We start from the raw sequence: 21,838 nt of genomic DNA on the forward strand, positions 1-21,838 counted from the left end.
TGTGTTCTTCAAATGTTGTGTAGCTCGTCCCTTATCATTTGTGATAATATTTTGGGGGCTTTTAAAGGCCTTAAATATGACTACCCGTACAAAAATAATAATGTTTTTTGTAATAACTATGGGTTTATGTCTTATTCATTACCATTGGCAAATCCAACTTAAAGTCGCTTTGTAAAAAATCATTTGTAAGTCATTTGTTAAAAAATAAAATTCCACAATATTCCTAAACAAATGACAGTTTTTCATTAAATTTTCATTGCGACTTATAAATATCTATAGATGGTTAGATTTTTATATATATATATATATATATATATATATATATATATATATATATATATATATATATATATATATATATATATATATATATATATATATATATATACACTCACCTAAAAGATTATTAGGAACACCATACTAATACTGTATTTGACCCCCTTTCGCCGTCAGATCTTCCTTAATTCTACGTGGCATTGATTCAACAAGGTGCTGTAAGCATTCTTTAGAAATGTTGGCCCATATTGATAGGATAGCATCTTGCAGTTGATGGAGATTTGTGGGATGCACATCCAGGGCACGAAGCTCCCGTTCCACCACATCCCAAAGATGCTCTATTGGGTCGAGATCTGGTGACTGTGGGGGCCATTTTAGTACAGTGAACTCATTGTCATGTTCAAGAAACCAATTTGAAATGATTCGAGCTTTGTGACATGGTCCATTATCCTGCTGGAAGAAGCCATCAGAGGATGGGTACATGGTGGTCATGGTCAGAAACAATGCTCAGGTAGGCCGTGGCATTTAAATGATGCCCAATTGGCACTAAGGGGCCTAAATTGTACCAAGAAAACATCCCCCACGCCATTACACCACCACCATCAGCCTGCACAGTGGTAACAAGGCATGATGGATCCATCTTCTCATTCTCTACCATCTGAATGAACAGAAATCGAGACTCATCAGACCAGGCAAAATTTTTTCTTCAACTGTCTAATTTTGGTGAGCTTGTGCAAATTGTAGCCTCTTTTTAGTCCATCGACCTCAAGGTTGTGCGTGTTGTGGCTTCACAAATGCTTTGCTGCATACCTCTGTTGTAACGATTGGTTATTTCAGTCAAAGTTGTTCAGCTTGAATCAGTCGGCTCATTCTCCTCTGACCTCTAGCATCAAGCATTTTCGCCCACAGGACTGCCGCATACTGGATGTTTTTCCCTTTTCACACCATTCTTCGTAAACCCTAGAAATGGTTGTGCGTGAAAATCCCAGTAACTGAGCAGATTGTGAAATACTCAGACCGGCCCGTCTGGCACCAACAACCATGCCACGATCAAAATTGCTTAAATCACCTTTCTTTCCCATTCTGACATTCAGTTTGGAGTTCAGGAGATTGTCTGGACCAGGACCACACCCCTAAATGCATTGAAGCAACTCCCATGTGATTGGTTGATTAGATAATTGCATTAATGAGAAATTGAACAGGTGTTCCTAATCATCCTTTAGGTTTATTAAGAAATACATATCTGTGCCCAAAAAGTGATACGTTTCATAAGGTGCAATAAAATAACTAAAATACTAGACTCTTCGGTATAAATTTATTCATTAATAAATCTAAATAATAAAACAACAAAATGCTTACAGATGAACGTCTGATTGCAAATTGCTAAGTATCCCTAGATTGCATGTTGGTGAGTGTCAGATGATGGCGCCCCCTAAAGGCAGATATTTACATGTGTAAAGGCATCATAACTAAAAAAAAAAGAAAACATGGTAACCATATAAGTGTAAACTGAGAGATCTGCACACGGTCACATTTACATGTTGATATACGCCTACATCCAGATAAGCTCGTGAAAATACATCATTACTGCTGAGAGTGGAGTAAAACAGCCAGCATTAAGATGTGTTTACATTAGCTGTGGGAAAATACCACTCGTACGCATATTGTGTACATTGTCAAGCAGAGATGTTTGACAGTCTTGAGTCCTGTCTGACCCCACAACATGAATAATGACAACTGAGAGAGAGACAGAGAGAGATGTGGGGATACTATATATACACTGTTTTTTAATTATTATGTAAATTAAATGTCACTTCAGTTCCTGATTTGTCGGTGAGCCACGTCTATATTTCATAATGAGTGATTTTTAGTTATTCATCTCAGATGTTTCCCAGCATTGTTGTGTGGTTCTATCGGTAAAGATGTTGTCTCTACAATCTAGTACTCTTGCCACATCTTGCCTGTGTTCACTACACATTCAGCATGCTTAGAAACAAGGCAACAGATGGTCACAGCAGAATCTGTTTTGCACTTTAGTTGCTAAGTAGAAATGGGTATTGAGATGGCAGGTGGGCTCTGAGTCTCTGCATTAAAACATCATTGTGTTTCTTATTTATTGCTGTATTCCAGGAAGGAGGGTCTGACTCACGGAAGCAATAAACATTTACATAATGAATAAAAATACAACATATAGAGGAGAGAGGAGAAACGCTTTTTGACTTTGGCTCTATTATTTAAAAAACATTTAAGTTAGATTAATAATTTTTTTAACGCAATCAGCATACACATCTCTGCTACAAAGAACACTTAAAGTTTGCTTACAAGTTTGTTAACACCTACTAAAAATTTTAGTTTAAACACAAATAATTCAATAAAATTCTGTCTATATACTAAAGATGGATATTGTTTATATATCTGCCTATAATAGATAGATATCCACACATTCATCCATCCATGATCCTTCATCTATTATGCATCAATGCATAGAAATTGATTTTTTTGAAAGGGCTGCACAATTAAGACAAAAAATATCATAATTGTGAGTTATTTCCCCTGATATTGTATTAACAGTTATCATTATGATTAATAGTATTTACATTGTTTTAATTATCATTGTATACCTGAAGCTTCATTGTAACACTGTGTGACAACTAACCCCGCTGTGTAAAAATGTTTTCAATCCCAGCTATCAGTTACTAGGAGTTGCTGACATGTTTGTTGTAGTACTGACAAGAACAAAGTCCAGTAATAAAGATTAAATGGAAAGTCAATAGTATATAAAATAGTTTTAATAACTTTTACCTCCGCCAAAACATAAAAAGACCCTAAATATGAATAAAAGAAACAAGTAATAGATTCATGACACCAAATACTGCTGGTTTGATCAACTTAAAACAAATAAAATTGAATTGTTGACCATCAAACACGGATACTTCGGAGCCAGCAGAAAATTATAAGTGTCCCAGGTCAGGCTGTGGTCAGACGCCCGCTGGTGCGTCTGGATCTCACGTCCGAATCTTTCTAAGCAAATGTTCAAAAAGGCACTAACTTTACTAATCGACTGCAGATTGAAATATTCTACATATATATTCCATAAAATGGTGTTATGTTTTAGGTAACAAGACAGTGATTAAAATAATATAAGGTTGGATTTGGTGACTTACACACCCAACTCAGAAATCATAAAAAACATACACTGCAAAAATAATTTTCATGAAAAAAAATCTTAGTATTTTTGTTTTGTTTTTTAGTAAAAATATTAAAAAATTCTTAAATTATGATGCATTTTCTTGATGAGCAAAACTACGGAGCCCCTACACTGCAAAAAATGATTTTCAAGAAAATATTTTCTTAGTATTTTGTCTTGTTTTCAATAAAAATATCTAAAAATTCTTAAATTAAGATGCTTTTTCTTTATGTGCAAAATGACCTAGCAAAACAAGTCTAGTTTTTAGAGCAAAAATATCAAATGTAAGTAATTTTGTGCATAAAACAAGCAAAAAAAATCTGCCAATGGGGTAAGCAAAAAATCGTGAACTTTTTTTTTAAACACACAGTTCAAGAAAAATTCAAGAAAAATTTGCTTACCCCATTGGCAGATTTTTTGCTTGTGTGCGCACGTGAAACTATCGCGTTTAGTTTTGTGTGCTCACGTGAAACTTTCGCATGCGCACATGAAATAGAAAGTTTCACGTGCGCACGCAATAGTTTCACGTGTGCACACGATAGTTTCACGTACATATGCGAAAGTTTCACGTGTGCACACGAAACTAAACTTTATTTCATTTTTGCTTAATGTCCCTTTAGGGGCTCCGTACAAAATGACCCAAGAAAATAAGTCTAGTTTTTAGACCAAAAATATCAAATTTAAGTGATTTTGTGCATAAAACAAGAAAAAAATCTGCCAATGGGGTAAACAAAAAAATCTTTAACATTTTTTTAAAACACTAAATTCAAAAAAAATTCAAGAAAAATTAGCTTACCCTATTGGCAGATTTTTTTTGCTTGCGTGCGCACGTGAAACTATCACGTTTAGTTTTGTGTGCTCACGTGAAACTTTCGCATGCGCACATGAAATAGAAAGTTTCACGTGCGCACGCAATAGTTTCACGTGTGCACACGATAGTTTCACGTACATATGCGAAAGTTTCACGTGTGCACACGAAACTAAACTTTATTTCATTTTTGCTTAATGTCCCTTTAGGGGCTCCGTACAAAACGACCCAAGAAAATAAGTCCAGTTTTTAGACCAAACATATCAAATTTAAGTGATTTTGTGCATAAAACAAGCAAAAAAATCTGCCAATGGGGTAAACAAAAAAATCTTAAACATTTTTTTCAAACACTAAATTCAAGAAAAATTCAAGAAAAATTAGCTTACCCTATTGGCAGATTTTTTTTGCTTGCGTGCGCACGTGAAACTATCACGTTTAGTTTTGTGTGCTCACTTGAAACTTTCGCATGCGCACATGAAATAGAAAGTTTCACGTGCGCACGCAATAGTTTCACGTGTGCACACGATAGTTTCACGTACATATGCGAAAGTTTCACGTGTGCACACGAAACTAAACTTTATTTCATTTTTGCTTAATGTCCCTTTAGGGGCTCCGTACAAAACGATCCAACAAAATAAGTCCAGTTTTTAGACCAAACATATCAAATTTAAGTGACTCTGCGCATAAAACAAGCAAAAAAATTTGCTAATGGGGTAAACAAAAAAATCTTAAACATTTTCCTCAAACACTAAATTCAAGAAAAATTCAAGAAAAATTAGCTTACCCTATTGGCAGATTTTTTTTGCTTGCGTGCGCACGTGAAACTATCACGTTTAGTTTTGTGTGCTCACGTGAAACTTTCGCATGCGCACATGAAATAGAAAGTTTCACGTGCGCACGCAATAGTTTCACGTGTGCACACGATAGTTTCACGTACATATGCGAAAGTTTCACGTGCGCACGCTATAGTTTTAAGTGTGCAGGCGAAACTAAACGTTATTTAATTTTTCCTCCATGTCCCCTTAGGGGCTCCGTACAAAACGACCCAAGAAAATAAGTCTAGTTTTTAGACCAAAAATATCAAATTTAAGTGATTTTGTGCATAAAACAAGCAAAAAAAATCTGCCAATGGGGTAAGCAAAAAAATCTTTAACATTTTTTTAAACACTAAATTCAAGAAAAATTCAAGAAAAATTAGCTTACCCTATTGGCAGATTTTTTTTGCTTGCATGCGCACGTGAAACTATCACGTTTAGTTTTGTGTGCTCATGTAAAACTTTCGCATGCGCACGTAAAAGCGAAAGGTTCACATGCGCACGCGATAGTTTCACGTGTGCACGCGATAGTTTCACGTGTGCACGCGATAGTTTCACGTGTGCACGCGATAGTTTCACGTGTGCATGCGATAGTTTCACGTGTGCACGCGAAACTAAACTTTATTTAATTTTTGCTTATGTCCCCTTAGGGTCTCCGTACAAAACGACCCAAGAAAATAAGTCCAAAAATATCCAATTTAAGTTATTTTGTGCATAAAACAAGCAAAAAAAATCTGCCAGTGGGGTAAGCAAAAAATCTTGAAAATTTTTCTTAAACACTAAATTCAAGAAAAATTCAAGAAAAATTAGCTTACCCCATTGGCAGATTTTTTGCTTGCGTGCGCACATGAAACGTTTAGTTTTGTGTGATCACGTGTGCACGCGATAGTTTCACGTGCATACGCGAAAGTTTCAAGTGCGCACGTGAACTGAAAAAAAATCTGCCAATGGGGTAAGCTAATTTTTTTCTTGAATTTAGTGTTTAAGAAAAATGTTCAAGATTTTTTTGCTTACCCCATTGGCAGATTTTTTTGCTTGTTTTATGTACAAAATCACTTATATTTGATATTTTTGTTCTAAAAACTACACTTATTTTCTTGAGTCGTTTTGCTCATCAAGAAAAAGAATCTTAATTTAAGAATGTTTAGATATTTTTACTAAAAACAAGACAAAAATACTAAGAATTTTTTCTTAAAAAATAATTTTTAGCATTTCTGGGGCATTTCTTCAAAGCTAAATCGGACCCAAAAGTGCAAATGCAATACATTGCTGTGAAGTTAAAACAAGGTTTGCCACCATAACCCTGTATTTGAATACAGTATCTACACAGTAGAGGGCAGTACATCGTCTACATCTGCACTGGGCAGATGAGGGTGGTGAGGTGTAAATAAAATAACTATGTATAAAATACCCATGTACAGTGTTGTGATGAGAAAATTCTGGAAAATACGAGAATTGTAAACAAAGTCCACTAAAGAAATAATACTAAATGTACTTTTTGTCCAATAGAAAAGCAGGGCCATAAATGCAGTAGCCTATCTAGTGACACAAACATGTATATAATAAAAGTAATGTTTACTTCTAAGTATGTGCATGAGAGAGAGAGAGAGAGAGAGAGAGAGAGAGATGTGATGTGTATGTGATGGGTAATGAAGCATAGAGATGTTGCTGACTTCATGTGCAACTCCTCCCACATTAACACATGTGAGTCATTGTAACAGTGTGTATGCAACAGAGAAACAGTGACATCATAGACTTAATTGTCATGGTAGCCTATCTGCATGCTTGCTTTAATTAACTAACACTGAAACTAAGAGAATTGACCGCCCTCCCTCTTCTCATGTACTTTTTATACTTATTACAGATCTGCTGATACCGGTTATATGCCGATATATTGGTGCATCCTTAATTGTAATCTTTTAACAATAAAAATATTTATTTATCCTCATGTCATCCCATGCAATTGAATTCTGTATGAGAAACTGGCCAATATGTAATATTTATTTATAATCAGTCCCTCTCTTCCAATCTGTTCTGCATATTCAGACGGCACATCAGCATCGACCCTAGTGAAGCTCATCATTTTCAATCTGAATACGGATGTGAGTGATGTTCCAGATCTTTGATGGAAGGAAAGATTGTGGCTGAAAATCAAATAAATTTCCATCTGTTCCCCAAAGCTACCGTGTGACCTGAAATATGGAGTGAATTTGCAAATACTGCCGTAATTACTTTCCGAGAGTTTGTATTTCAAACACGCCATCTCTTTCCTCCTCTCTTTACTCATTCGGGGGAGTTTACTGGTACGAGAGCACCTGCTGGGGTCCCATCATCCTCAGGTGCACGCTGGGAAAATTCCTCAAGCTGTACCGAGGTAAATGCGCTAATGGGTCGACGTCGTCCCAGCGACGGGGAAGATGGCGTGATGCACATTGTACGACACACACACACACACGCACGTGCACACCCACGCTGAACGAGCACACACTTCTAAAAGCATAAGAGCTCATTCCTTTTAGTGTGTACATTAACATGAACACCATTATCCAATTGTCCCATTTCTCAGTGGACCTTTACATAGGCACCTGCTCGGCAACCATCGACAAGGTACGCAAACATGCTGTTGCCACATTTATAAAAAAAGAAACCCATGACCTATTGTGCTACATGCATCAATGTGAAAATCATTTATCTTATCTCATATATATATACATATACATATACTGTAATATATGCTATATATGAAGGCTTGTTATAAAAAGACACTGTTGGTTGATTTGAAGCAGACACTAGCTGGGTTTCCATCCAAACGTGAAGCGAATCTTTTCGAAATTCGCAACAAAAAGAAAAATAAAGAAATGCTAATTAGGCGCGTTTCCATTGTTGTTCGAGCGAATGACGGTGGTATTGGTAACCTAGTAACCAACAGTAAACAACGACATCGAGCCCCATATATGGAAAATACAACAACAGCGGAAACAGCTAGTCGGTCAGTCCCGTGGGTTTATTGTTGGCTACGTCAGAATTAATTCGGCAAATCCGTTTCCATCTCCCTTTTGTCGCATTTACTCTTTTTTGCATAAATCAAAAACCACCTCAAGCGAGCATAAAAACTTTTTTTGCGAATTAAGGGATTTTTAATCGAAATTTGGGATTTCCAAAACTTGTTTTTGATGCGATTCTTCAAAATGCACATAAAATCATGCTGATGGAAACATGGCTACTGTGGCTTTGTGGTTTTCTTTAAGTCAAAAACCAAAGCCAAAAACATTTGCTGATGGTGCGAGTTTGGGGTGGGACTGCCGGACTGAGGCATTTAAATTACACTTCAGCTTTTTAATGTAATGTTTAGAGAAGTGGCCATTGATTCATTTGTAAAAAAAATATTATAATATATTTCATATAAATTTTGTGCATCGTAATATACTAATGAGATGTGATAGTGTAATGAAAATGATCCTAATAAAAAGTATTAAGATAATCAAGCAAGAGTTACATACAGATGTGCACATTAAAGCAACACTAAAGAGTTTTTTTACCTTAAAATAACGTTTCCAAAAAAGTTTCAGTCGTTCATCCACTAGAAACAGGGTGAACGAACAGCACTTTCACATTCGCTTTGCAGCCCTCTATCGGCCAAAACCGCACTACAGAAGTTTCCAACCGTCGGGTAGTGGTCCTGTAGTTCGAGTGAAAACTACAAAAACTTGCTTTACGGCAGACCTACAATCCAATCAGAGCCAGCTATGCTGCAGTATTTACGACAGTGGTAATGAACAATTACGCTTCTAACCTGTAGGGGGAGTCTTTAGTGTTGCTTTAAATACTGTTTGTAAAAATGTTGTACATGTAAAATGTAACTACATATATATATATATATATATATATATATATATATATATATATATATATATATATATATATATATATATATATGAAGAGTTTGGTTCCAAAACGCGATAAACGCCATTATTGAAAAAAATGAGTTACTGCCAAAATCAGTATTATATCAGGTCAGTAGTTAAAAGTAAATTCTTAATTTTACGCAAAATCCAATATCCGCTGTGTTATTCTGTCATCTTTTCTCCCTTTTTCCCAAAATGCGATAAACGCCACTCCCCTTTTTTTACAGAACGCAATAAATCCATTTCTGATATTACAGCCCACCAGTCACGCAATGTAAACAAACAATGGCGGACGCGCTGAGTCCACGGAGTGCTAGTTTTCCTCATCTATTTTGTACTTCGTGATCAACAAACAAAACAAAATAATACTTTAATTGCATCGCTAAACATGTGATGGTTTTCTGTGATGGGAAAGAAACGTAAGCCATCAGCATCTAATATTTTCCCCGAGAGGCACTCGGGAGACGGGTGCTTGTTCTCCCGACAGCAAGCTTCTCATGCTAACACATTGACCCCAGAGGATTTTATGAAAAACTTTACATAATTTTACTCAAAGTCAACGAAAATCGAGCAGGACCAATTTTACATTTTACAGCTGATCTCTGTGAAAGACGTTAAGCGAGGACGTCAAGTAACCGCAATGACAGTGTTCTTAATATGACAAAGTAAGTGCTTTGATTAATGACATTAATGTTTATATTTTTAATTAGTGTGTACGACTAGTCAACTAAATGAATATAACATGGCAAAGATGAATGCACATTTATATAGGCTATTGACTCAATAGATTTATAGCATTTTGAATAAAAACTTGTCATGGATTTATTGCATTTTGTGGAAAAAATTATCCGTTTTTATAATAAATCTTTGAAAATCAACTTATGGATTAGAATTTTTTATGTTTTTATAACCTAAAGATGCTATGTGAAAGTTTGTAACAGAAAATAGTTGTTTTCATCTTGTCACTTTCTTGGTATAGAAAACACGTTTTTACCAAAATTTGTCAAAATGGATTTATTGCGTTTTGGAACCAAACTCTTCATATATATATATATATATAAATATATATATATATATATATATATATATATATATATATATATATATATATATATATATATATATATATATATATATATATATATATATATATATATATATATATATATATATATATATTAGTTACATATAGTTAAACTTGTGCAATAGGCGCTATCTTTACTAATCGACTGCAGATTTTAATATTATACACAGTGTTGGGGGTAACGCATTACAAGTAACGTGCATTATGTAATAATTTCTGAAGTAACAAGTAAAGTAACACATTACTTTATAAATGTACGCATCAATTTTTGAGTTACTTTTTTTAAAGTAATGCGAGTTACTTTTCGGTTTAATTAATTAGATGTAAAAAAAAACAATGTAATATATGTATAGTTACATATAGTTAAACTCGTGCAATATATATGGCAAATTCCAATTTTGCGTGCATAGTCTGCATATGATACGCCAGTCCTTCCTGTTCACTTCACTGAAAAAAATGATTCATTGAATTTAATTTTTTTTTTTTAAGGTAAGTGGTTGCAATACATGTATTTAAGCTACATTTAAACAAAAAAGATTAGTAAAGTAAAATAAAATATAAAACTTTTGTTTAAATGTAGCTTAAATAAATTGATTGCAACCACTTACCTTAAAAAAAATTATTAAATTCAATGAATCATTTTTTTTGTGTAATACGCACATCTTTTTGTGTCATTTTATGGTTTCTCTTTTTTTCTGTTTTTTAAACCATTTTCGCTTGAGTTTGGGGGATTTGCTTTAGGTTTTCATTTAATATATAGGTTTCTTCATGTTTTTTGTCGATTTTTAAACCATGGTCGCTTGGAATTGGGGTTTGGAGGTCATTTTACATAACAAAAAGTTGTTAGGTAAAAAATATAAACATACATATATATTAAATGAAAAAACAGACCCTCTGCTTTCAAACAAACAAAATGAAAAAAAAAACGTTCCATCCTATCTATATTTTTTTTCTCTGCATATAAACTCTTAAATGTGGGTATTTTTCTTCAAAAAAAATATTTTTTAGCAAGGAGCTGAAATAATTGTATTTTTGTGAAGAAATTTAGTTAGAGATCAGATTCAAAACGATTATCAAAACATACACAGAGTTTAAAAATTAGTAAATAATTTTTTTGCTTCAGTTTTTTATAAATTGGGTAAGTCTAGTGGATAATCGCGGTATTACACATTAACATAAAAACTCATCAGGAACACGTTTTTTTCATGCAAATGTTTTCTCTTAATTGACGAGATAAGTCGAGATAACTCGTCAATGGCGGGGAAAGAGTTAAAAAAAGAGGGCTTGTACCGCGTTAAGATTAAATGGAAAATGAATAGTATATAAATATAGTTTTATTAACTTTTACCTTGCGCCTGAACAATAACAACACAAAAGACACTAAGTATAAATAAAATAAACAAACAATAGATTCATGACACCAAATACTGCTGGTTTGATCAACCTAAAACAAATTAATTCTCATTTCAAACACGGATACATCAGAGTCAGCGGGAAATTATAAGTGTCCAGGATCAGGCTGTGGTCAGCGGGGTAGGTTAATAGTAATGCCCGCTGGCCGCATCTGGATCTCACGTCCGAATCTTTCTAAGCAAATATTCAAATCTTTACTAATCAACTGCAGATTTGAATATTATATATTTATGCCTGGACTAATCTTAAAACTACTTTTTGTGACCAAGAAACAGTAATATTGAGAAACTGCTATTGAGTTATTATGACATTGAAAACAAACAGACAAAAGGGTTACCCATTTTAGGACCTTTGAAAGAGTACAGTCCCAGTCACAGCTTTTGTACATTTATTTCTGAGAGTCTACTCAGTTAACTTGGTCTTAAAACCCTCTCTGAAAAACAAATCCACACTCGTATGTTACAACAGAAGGCGGCTTTCAGCTTTTGTTTTACGGGATTACACCTAAAAGATGGCGATGCTCTGTCACCAAATCCACCTACTGTAAATGTCACCGCTATAATCTTTTTTACCCTCAAGCTAGATTTATTTGTGCGTTTGAGAGGCGTTTGTCATTTAAGGACAATATCACCGGTCTAGTTTTATCAAACACTAAAAGCGCCTGGTTACGCTCGGCATTGTAAAGTGCAACCCCGAGTTTACAGACTGCAAATATGAAGAGATGAAGAGGGTTAGCTGAATGCAATAAGATCTCTATTTGTACTGACCTACCATTTATCACACATGACTGTAGTGTGGGCTATCCCTCCCGAATATTTGCCGCTGAACCGATTAAGCCGGCTGCAGAAATACTGGGGCTCAGAAATTAATATGTCAGCAGAGTGGATTTATTGATCTGTTTCACTTAGCACATATTGTGTTTGAAAACAAAACCTTGTCTTTCCTGCATCCAATACTGAAATAACGGCAATCCAAAACTAAAACAAACACTGATTATGTAACAAATCTACAATCATTATCAAAGGCTGATTTATAATGTAAACCCAGCATTCGGAGGTCACGCACTATGACACGGATAACTCGAGGTCACAACCTCAGTGTTTATACGATTCACATTAAAGCTTTGATGCTGATCAAATTTGATAGACGTATAGATCGTGGTGTGTAATGACATAAAAACTTACTGTAAAAGTGTTATTAAACGCTTTTGCTTGTCTTTTTCACAGTCCTTTTTTGTAGGTCTATCAGAAAAGTAATTCAAGCTAATTCATAGCAAGTTGTAAATGTTCATATGCTATCTCATGACAGTTCGTACATATTTTACGAGGTGGCTAATTTGTATTAAATGGTGCAACAACATTCGTTGTGACGTTGGGGTTTCGTTATTGTTTTTTTTTTATGATAATCATACATTTTTTTTGTTATTAGTCAGTGCCAGGATTTTTTAGGATTTTAATGCCTTTCAAACATTTTTCTTCTATAAATATATAAACATAAAATATATCAAATGAAATAACAGACCCTTGGCTTTTAAACAAAAAAGTAGCTTCATTTGTTCTCTCTTTATAACCTCTAAAATATGGGTAGGTTACGTCAAAAATACATAATTTTGAACAAAATAATAGCATTTTTGTAAATTTTTGTTAGAGATCAGATTCAGAGCGATGATCAAAACATTCACAGAGTAATTACTGTTTGTGGATGCTTTAGTGTTTTAAAAAATAGGTAAGAGCGCCACCTAGCAGATAAACGCAGAAATATGGATTGGCGTAAAAACTCGTCATTGGCAGGGAAGCGTTTTCTCTTAATTGACGAGATAACTCGTCAATGGCGGGGAAAGAGTTCACTTCGTACGAATTTTAACTCGTAAAATATTTACAAATTCTTGTGAGATTAGGCTGGCTGAACTCAAGTCGGTAGTTTTAAAAGCGCAATGATAATTGTGCGAGGCAAATTAGCTAACAAAAGTGTCGTAAATACGGAACGATGTATAAATGAAGATGTACGTTCAAGATCAAATTTTTCTTACCCACCAGAGTATATAAGCAGCTGCTTATCTTAATCGGACATCAATCATTATGTTGTCATGGAGTTTTTGACTCCACACTTTTGATTCTCATAAAGGTTTCGCAAACTGCATTTCATGGAAAATGTCTTCTAAAACTATATAATCATACAAATATATCAAATGAAAGTGTTTTATAAAATAGGTAAGAGCGCCACCTAGCAGATAATAGCGAAAATATGGATTGGTGTAAAAACTCATCATTGGCAGGGAAGCGTTTTCTCTTAATTGATGAGATAACCCAATCAATGGCGGGGAAAGAGTTCACTTCGTACGAATTTTAACTCGTAAAATATTTACACATTTTTGTGAGATCAGGCTGGTTGAACTCAAGTCGGTAGTTTTAAAAGCGCAATGATAATTGTGCAAGGCAAATTAGCTAACAAAAGTGTCGTAAATACGGAACGATGTATAAATGAAGATGTACGTTCAAGATCAAATTTTTTCTTAACCACCAGAGTATATAAGCAGCTGCTTATCTTAATCTGACATCAGTCATTATGTTGTCATGGAGTTTTTGACTCCACACTTTTAACTTATTCCCCACCAGCCTTTTTTTAGAAAATGCCCGCCAGCATTTTTTGTGATTTTCATAAAGGTTTCGCAAACTGCATTTCACTGAAAATTTCTTCTAAAAATATATAATCATACAAATAAACACCCTCTGCTTTCAAACAAACAATAAACAAAAAAACTAAACGGGGAAAAAACGTTTATCCTATCTATATTTACTTTGCTTATAAACTCTTAAATATGGGTATTTTTCTTATTAAATATAAATGTTTTAACAAAAAGCTGAAATAATCGCATTTTTTGTGAAGGAATTTTGTTAGAGTTCAAATTCAGAACGATTATCAAAACATAAACAGAGTTTAAAATTAGTAAATATTTTTTATACATTTTTTTATTAAAAAAGTGTGCCATCTAGTGGATAATCGCAGATTTACAGATTAACATAAAAACTCATCAGGAACACGTTTTTTTTATGCAAATGTTTTCTCGTAATTGACGAGATAACTCGTCAATGGCGGGAAAGAGTTGATTGGTTTATACACTAAGGAGGCTAATTGGTTCCTCTCTGTAAAGCCCGCCCCCAGATCTAAAGGTACATTAACGTTGACGCTTCTCATTTACTTTGCCGAACTGAATTGTGGATCCGTTGGCGTCATGTTGCTGGCATTGCTCAAAGCAAAAGTTTTCTTAACTTTTCAAGCACAAACACAGGCGTCAGTGCAGATGCTAGCCATTTACGTTTATGCAAGACCAAAGAACAGGGGCATGTTCAAGTTCAAAAAGGTGCACAACTTTTGCTACGGTTTCCAGGTTGAACGAAATGTTTCCTAAAATGGTGTGCACCGGTGTGCAACAGGGTTTAAGATACGTTTTCTCTTGTTTGGTGGGTGTGTCAAAACTGCAGTCCAATCAGCAGCAGCATGTAAATAAACCACACGGTACTAAAGAGACAATTAGCTCGACAATGAGTCCAAGTTAAAATTTTCTCTTTCATTCTGGACGGCAAGGGCAGTGACTCTAACACGGAGCGTATTTTACTAATATAATTTAATCATGCTCCGATAACATTTAAAAAAAACACAAAGAATGGCCTTCTCAGGTACCGTAGTTGCAACTGTTGCACCATTAAAATGGTATTCAACGCATCACAGTTTCTGTTTAAAAATGTTGTGCAATGTTTTGTCGGGGCTGAACGCATGTGTTGCAATCCACTGTGATTGGCTGCTATCAATATGACGATGGCGTTAGGGCCACGCCCCTTACCATAGTAGGGAGAAACAGGGAACCATAAGGTGGGTGCCACAAGAACCGACAGCGCTGAATGAAAACAAAGCACACCGAAAGTGATTCGAGAAATCATACAAGGGAGTCTGCTTTCAAATCGCTTTTGCGGTACTTTAATGTCATCTGCCTGTCTTGTGGCGCCACTAGAAATCTGATTGGGAGCCAGTTTTCAATGGAAAAGCACCTTTATGGTACGAGTTACGGGTTGGGATATCTTTTTGTACAACCAATGGCCAGAAGCTGTCTAAAGTAACATTTATTTGTCTGGTGCACCACAAACGTCACTTCACCTTAAACACTTATAAAGAGGTTGACATCTGTATTTATTTTGTCATATAAAGTGTCATTTTTGTACAACTTGAAACTACCAAAAAGCTTCAAAAGCGCTAGGGTGATTTGAAGATCTCTCGTCGGTTCATGGCTGCTAAACATTGATTTTTCTCCAGTGTGTTGTCTAATTGCCCTTATCAAAATCATGACCTGCTAAATGGTGGTGTCTGTAATCTCACACTCCCTAGCCAGTGGGCATTGACATTTAGTTGGATTAATTATTGCAAACATCGAGAGAGAAGAGAGAGAGAGCAGTAGAGGTCCGTCTCAATGGAAAAGAGAGACTATGGAAGTCTTAAGTGTCAGCATCTGTTGTTCGACATAACTGTTATCCAGAGACTACAGGCCTTATTTACAAAGCAACTACTCGTGCTGAAAACAAATCAGCTTTAGTTATCTCAGACAGAGAGGAATGCAATCCAGGATCACTTTTTAAATTGGTTAATGAGTTCATAATCTTCGAATACACAGGTATTACCTTCCACAGGTATATGTGTGTGTATATGTGTGGAGCTGCACACAAGATCCATCTTGAATTTCATTTAAGCATATTTGGTTTTAAATGAAGACTAAAAATCCAAGCAGTTGCCCTGAACCCATCTAAAGTGTTCTGGGTGGTTGCTACCGTAGATTGTTGCTTACTGATGCAAGTCCAAAACGCCCAAGTGCAGGTCTCTATAATATTCATATTTCAAGATAAAGCCATTCTGCAAAGAAATTTGCTATTTATTGTCCATCAGGTAAATTTAGATTGAAAATGAATTGTGAATGTGACACATGATTTAAATATTTATTGCTTTTTGTTGCACGAACAATGCTGCATTGATAAAAATGTTAAAGTGCCCATATTATGAAAAACTCACTTTTTCTGGGTTTTGGGGTTTTTATTTGTCTCTATGGTGCTTCTACACGCATACAAACTTGGAAAAAAATCCATCCATGCAGCTTTGAGTGAGATACAGGTTTCTGAGTGTCCTCTGCCTTGAGTCTCAGATTGCACGGTTTCAAAATCAGCTCCGTTGTGACGTAACTAGCCTTGTCGTCACATTCCGTTTGAATTTTCCCGCCCACCCCACTACCCAGGTCTCCACCCACCAGGTAGCTAAAGAGCAGGAGAACAGTCACTTCGCTGATATCCTACATTGTCATCATGTCTCACGGAAATAAAAGCGCTATTTGGATATTATGTATTATATTCCCGCCTACTATTAAAAACAAAGTTTTAACGCGTGTTTATGTGTTTACTGGAACCTAAAGTGTAATCTCATTGTTATGATGTAAATAGTCCTCAGATTGTATATTATATTCTATCACAAGACCTTCATGCGAAATCTGATGTAAACAACAGACTATATATCTATATTTCACGGATTATACGCATTTGTGAACAAAACTGGTTATTGGATGTATTTTATTTATCTGAATTTGATTCGCGATCGTTATATCAACACAAAGGTAAGAAGTCACGTTTTTATTCTTCATGTTGTCATCTGGACTTCTGTCACAAAATACTACATTTATGATGCTAGACATCTGTATCTCAAAACAGAGACTATACACTGATGCTAAACCCGTAGACCTTTTAAATAATGTATAGTAATGTTAATATTATTAATGTTTGTAGGCTATATAGATATTGTTTGTAGCGTTAAAAAACTAACGTCATCCCGCCCAGGAATTGGTGCACGTTGAGGGGGTTAACTTGTGTGTGTGTTTTAGCAGTCATTTGCCATTGAGAACGATGAGGTGGCTAACCGCTATGCTAGTTAGCGTGGTTTCTCCTGCAAAGCCAGTGACCAGCTACCTTACTTTTCGAAAGTTAAAAGAAATATTTAACTGCCTTATTTTACAATTCTACATGAACTTACTAAGTAATAGTGTTTTGGCAAACTAAAAGTGTTTAGCCAAACTAACCGACCCGGCTTTTCCGACGAGCCTAACGTACCCCCAAGTCCCCAAATCACTTTCCCAAGATATGGCGGACCTCCCGCTAGCTTCTAGCAATTAGCATGCTGTCCACAAGCAGTATACATCCCCCGCCGGGTCTTAATTTCTGTAATTTGCAAAAATAATGCGTTTGAAAATGTTTTATAACGGGAATATGTTAGCGTTGTCCAGGGCAAAACGAGTGTATTGTTGGGACTGCTACATCACAATTTACTCTCGAATCCTTGGCTGTTTCTCAATTCTAAGAACGCAAAGAACGGACTTCTGTCCTCGTGGAGATTGCACTTGCCAGGCGAACTCGGAAGAACGAACTCAGAAGGTTGCGAGAACACAGAACGCACTTATGAGAATTGAGATGTGTGCGATCTTCCTGTTGGTCACCTGACCTACGCCATTGTTTTGCCGCAATGACTTCTGGGGCGTAAAGCGATTTCAGCGCACAGGTCTGCACTTGATGCATCCTCGATATCAAGAACACATCCGGGTATTTTCATGCGTCCTCTGTACTTGCATTCTTGAAAATTGGAATGAACTTCGACTGTTAATGATGACGTAGAGCGAGGACACGAGAACGCAAGATCGCTGAAGAACGCATATTGAGAAACAGCTATTATGTTTCTTCTCCTGAATTGTAATTATTAGTGATTATTTTTTTGCTTGATTTGTCTGTTGGCAATGCATAAACTGTTAATAATAATAATAATATATAAAAATAATAATAATACAGTCTGTACTGCTCGCGATACCATTGCGTATGCTCACATGACGTTAGTAGTGGGGCGTGGCCAAAGGAGCAGCAGCTCATTAATATGTAATGACCACCTGAAAATGGCACAAACTGAAATGCACTGAAACAGAGGCTACTAGAGATGGGTAAGAATCGTTTCCTACAAGCTATTTCAAGCATACAACTTTTAAAACATGTTTTATGGAACTCATACACCTATTTAACTTGTGGAAAAGCAATCATAAGATAGGCACTTTAAAATATATATGCGCCGGCTGTCACTTGGGCTATACCCTTTTAAAAAGTACAGCTTTGCACCTAAAGAGTTCATATTTGTACCTTAAAACTACATATAACAAACTACATGGTACCGAAGAGTGCTTACACTGCAAAAATGACTTTCTAACTTAGTATTTGTGTCTTATTTTCAGTAAAAATATCTAAAAAATCTTAAATTAAGATTTTTTGATGAGCAAAATGACCTAAGAAAATAAGTTTAGTTTTTAGACAAAAAATATACAATTTAAGTGAATTTGTACCAAGGCCCTAAGGTGACATTGGAGTAAAAAATTCTCAAGTTTAATCTAAAGTTCATGTGCTCACGTGAAATTTTTGCGTGCTCACGTGAAACTTTCATGTGCTCACGCGAAACCTTCATGTGCAGAATTTAAAGTGTATTTTTGTGTGCGCACACGAAACTAAACTTTATTTAATTTTTGCTCCATGTCCCCTTAGGGGCTCCGTAATTTTGTGCTTAAAACAAGCAAAAATATCTGCCAATGGGGTGAGAAAATTTTGCTCGAATGAAGTGTTGAAAAAAAAAGAAATCTTATTTCAAGATGTTTTTTTCACCCCATTGGCAGATATTTTTGCTTGTTTTAAGCACAAATACTCAAATTGTATATTTTTTTTTTAAAAACTAAACTTATTTTCTTAGGTCATTTTGCTTATCAAGAAAAAGCATCTTAATTTAAGAATTTTTAGTTATTTCTACTGAAAACAAGACAAAAATACTAAGTAAGAAAGTCATTTTTTGCAGTGTATATTATATTTTAGTATCTCAGAGGTACATACAGTAATGGTAGCAAATACATATCTGTACCTTATGGTACATATTAGGACCTTTTTAAAAGATGCTGCTGGCGCACATATTTTGACCATTTTTGACCAAAACTGTGGTGGAATTGCATACCAAACTTCAATAGATTAAAATCTTGTAAATGTTTAGTAAATGTTTCGTAATGAATTTTGGGGGTAGTGTATTTTCAATCTCAAATATGATTATAATAACTTTTCATTTGCAATCATTTTTTTATGTTAAAAGAGATGTCAAAAGAAAAACTCAAACAATGGTCAAGTTTTAATTGAATATCTTTCATGCTACGAAAAGACTGAAATGATTGGTATTCTTATTAGATGTACAAAATCTTCAATTATATTTAGAGCTGTAATATTCTGGCTGACTTAACATGAGAATTTGAGTATTATCACAGATGTTTTTGTTACGCCGTAGCAGGTGAGCTTTTTAATTTTTAATTAGTTTTTTCCTTACTGTGTCCCATAGCAGACATGAATATTTTAAAAGCTGCCTCGTCTGAATTGTCCTTGCTTTGACGACCAGCTTCTTCGTCCGCCTAACTGCGATCTGATGGGAAACGTCAGTCTTTCTCTTTGAAGGACTGCTTAAATCCTCAAGATGTTTGGAATCACTAGATTGCGTGGTAATTTATTGCAGCAGATGAAAATGAGTTCGGCATACAGATGCAACTATAAAGCCCTCAGCTTGATCATTTGTTTTGATCACGCAGATCATATTGTACATTACAAAGTGTTATGTTTTAAAGGATGGGGTGTAGTTACTAGTTTGATCACATATTGAGTAAAGCAGGAATAGTTCTACGTTGTCTCTCGCATGCCAATGTTGGCCAGATGCTCAGATGTTTAACTCAAGCCAAAATGACATTTGAGAATATTGATGTACTTTCATGAGGTTATCTGGAATCACACAGTATGTCTTGTTAAAAAAAGTTATTTACATGTTAGACAAAGTGAAAGAGTCGGGCTTGTAACCCGAGAGTGGACGGTTCGAGTCTCATGACCGGCAGGTTGTGACTGTGGTGCTCTTGAGCAAGGCACCTTAATCCCAATTGCTCCCAAGGCACTGCTGTTATAGCTGCCCACTGCTCCGGGTGGGTGTGTCTTCACGACTTACAGTGCTTGTGTTCACTATTCACTAGATGGGTTAAATGCACATTCCAAGTATGGGAAATAAGTACAAATAAGTCACTTTTCTCAAATAGATGAATAGACAGAGATGGTGAGATAGACAGACAGAAAAATATAGATAGACAGGCAGACAGATAAACAGATGAATAGAGAGACAGACAGACATACAGATAGATAAAATATAGATAGACAGACAGACAGATGGTAATATAGTCAGACTGAAAAATATACATATAGACAGACAGGCAGACAGACAAAGAGAGAGACCGACAAGCACCACAGCCGCATATAGATACACATAGACAACCAGACACAGGCAGACAAAGACATATAGACAGACAGACAGACACAGACAGACAAGCACCACAGTTAATATAGATAAATATAGACAGACAGACAGACACAGACAGACAAATATTATAGGGAGACAAACAGACACAGACAGACAGAGACATATACACAGACAGACAAGCATCACAGCCACATATAGATACATATAGACAGACAGACAGACACAGACAGACAGACAGACAAGCGCCACAGTTGATATAGATACATATAGACAGACAGACAGACAGACAGAGACAGACAAAGACATATAGGGAGACAAACAGACACCGACAGACAGAGACATATACACAGACAGACAAGCACCACAGCCACATATAGATACATATAGACAGACAGACAGACAGAGCCAGACAGACAGAGACATATAGACAAACAGACAAGCACCACAGCCGCATATAGACAGACAGAGACATATAGGGAGACAGACAGACAGACAGAGACATATAGACAGACAGACAGACAGAGACATAGAGACAAACATACAGAGACATATTGACAGACATATAAAGAGACAAATAGACAGACAGACAGACAAAAACATACAGAGACATATGGACAGCCAGGCAGAGACATATAGATAGACAGACACATATAGACAGCCAGACAAACAGACACATATAGACAGCCAGACAAACAGGCACATATAGACAGCCAGACAGAGACATATAGATAGACAGACACATATAGACAGCCAGACAGACAGATAGACACCTATACAGACAGGTAGACAGCGACATATATACATAAAGACAGAGACATGTAGACAGACAGACATATCGACAGCCAGAGACATATAAACAGGCGACAGAGACATATAGACAAACAGACACATATAGACAGCCAGCCAGACAGAGACATATAGACAGACACGCCTCACAGTCGTATATAGAGACATATAGACAGACAG

At 35.6% G+C, this 21,838-nt stretch overlaps 1 long non-coding RNA gene across 1 annotated transcript in view; it reads right to left on the reverse strand.

Moving 5' to 3' along the window:
- Window positions 1–21,838, reverse strand: part of LOC129453419 (uncharacterized) — a 64,992-nt gene that overhangs the window by 472 nt on the left and 42,682 nt on the right. The window lies entirely within an intron of this gene.

The sequence above is a fragment of the Misgurnus anguillicaudatus genome, chromosome 23, assembly GCF_027580225.2.
Source record: "Misgurnus anguillicaudatus chromosome 23, ASM2758022v2, whole genome shotgun sequence".
Lineage (NCBI taxonomy): Eukaryota > Metazoa > Chordata > Actinopteri > Cypriniformes > Cobitidae > Misgurnus > Misgurnus anguillicaudatus.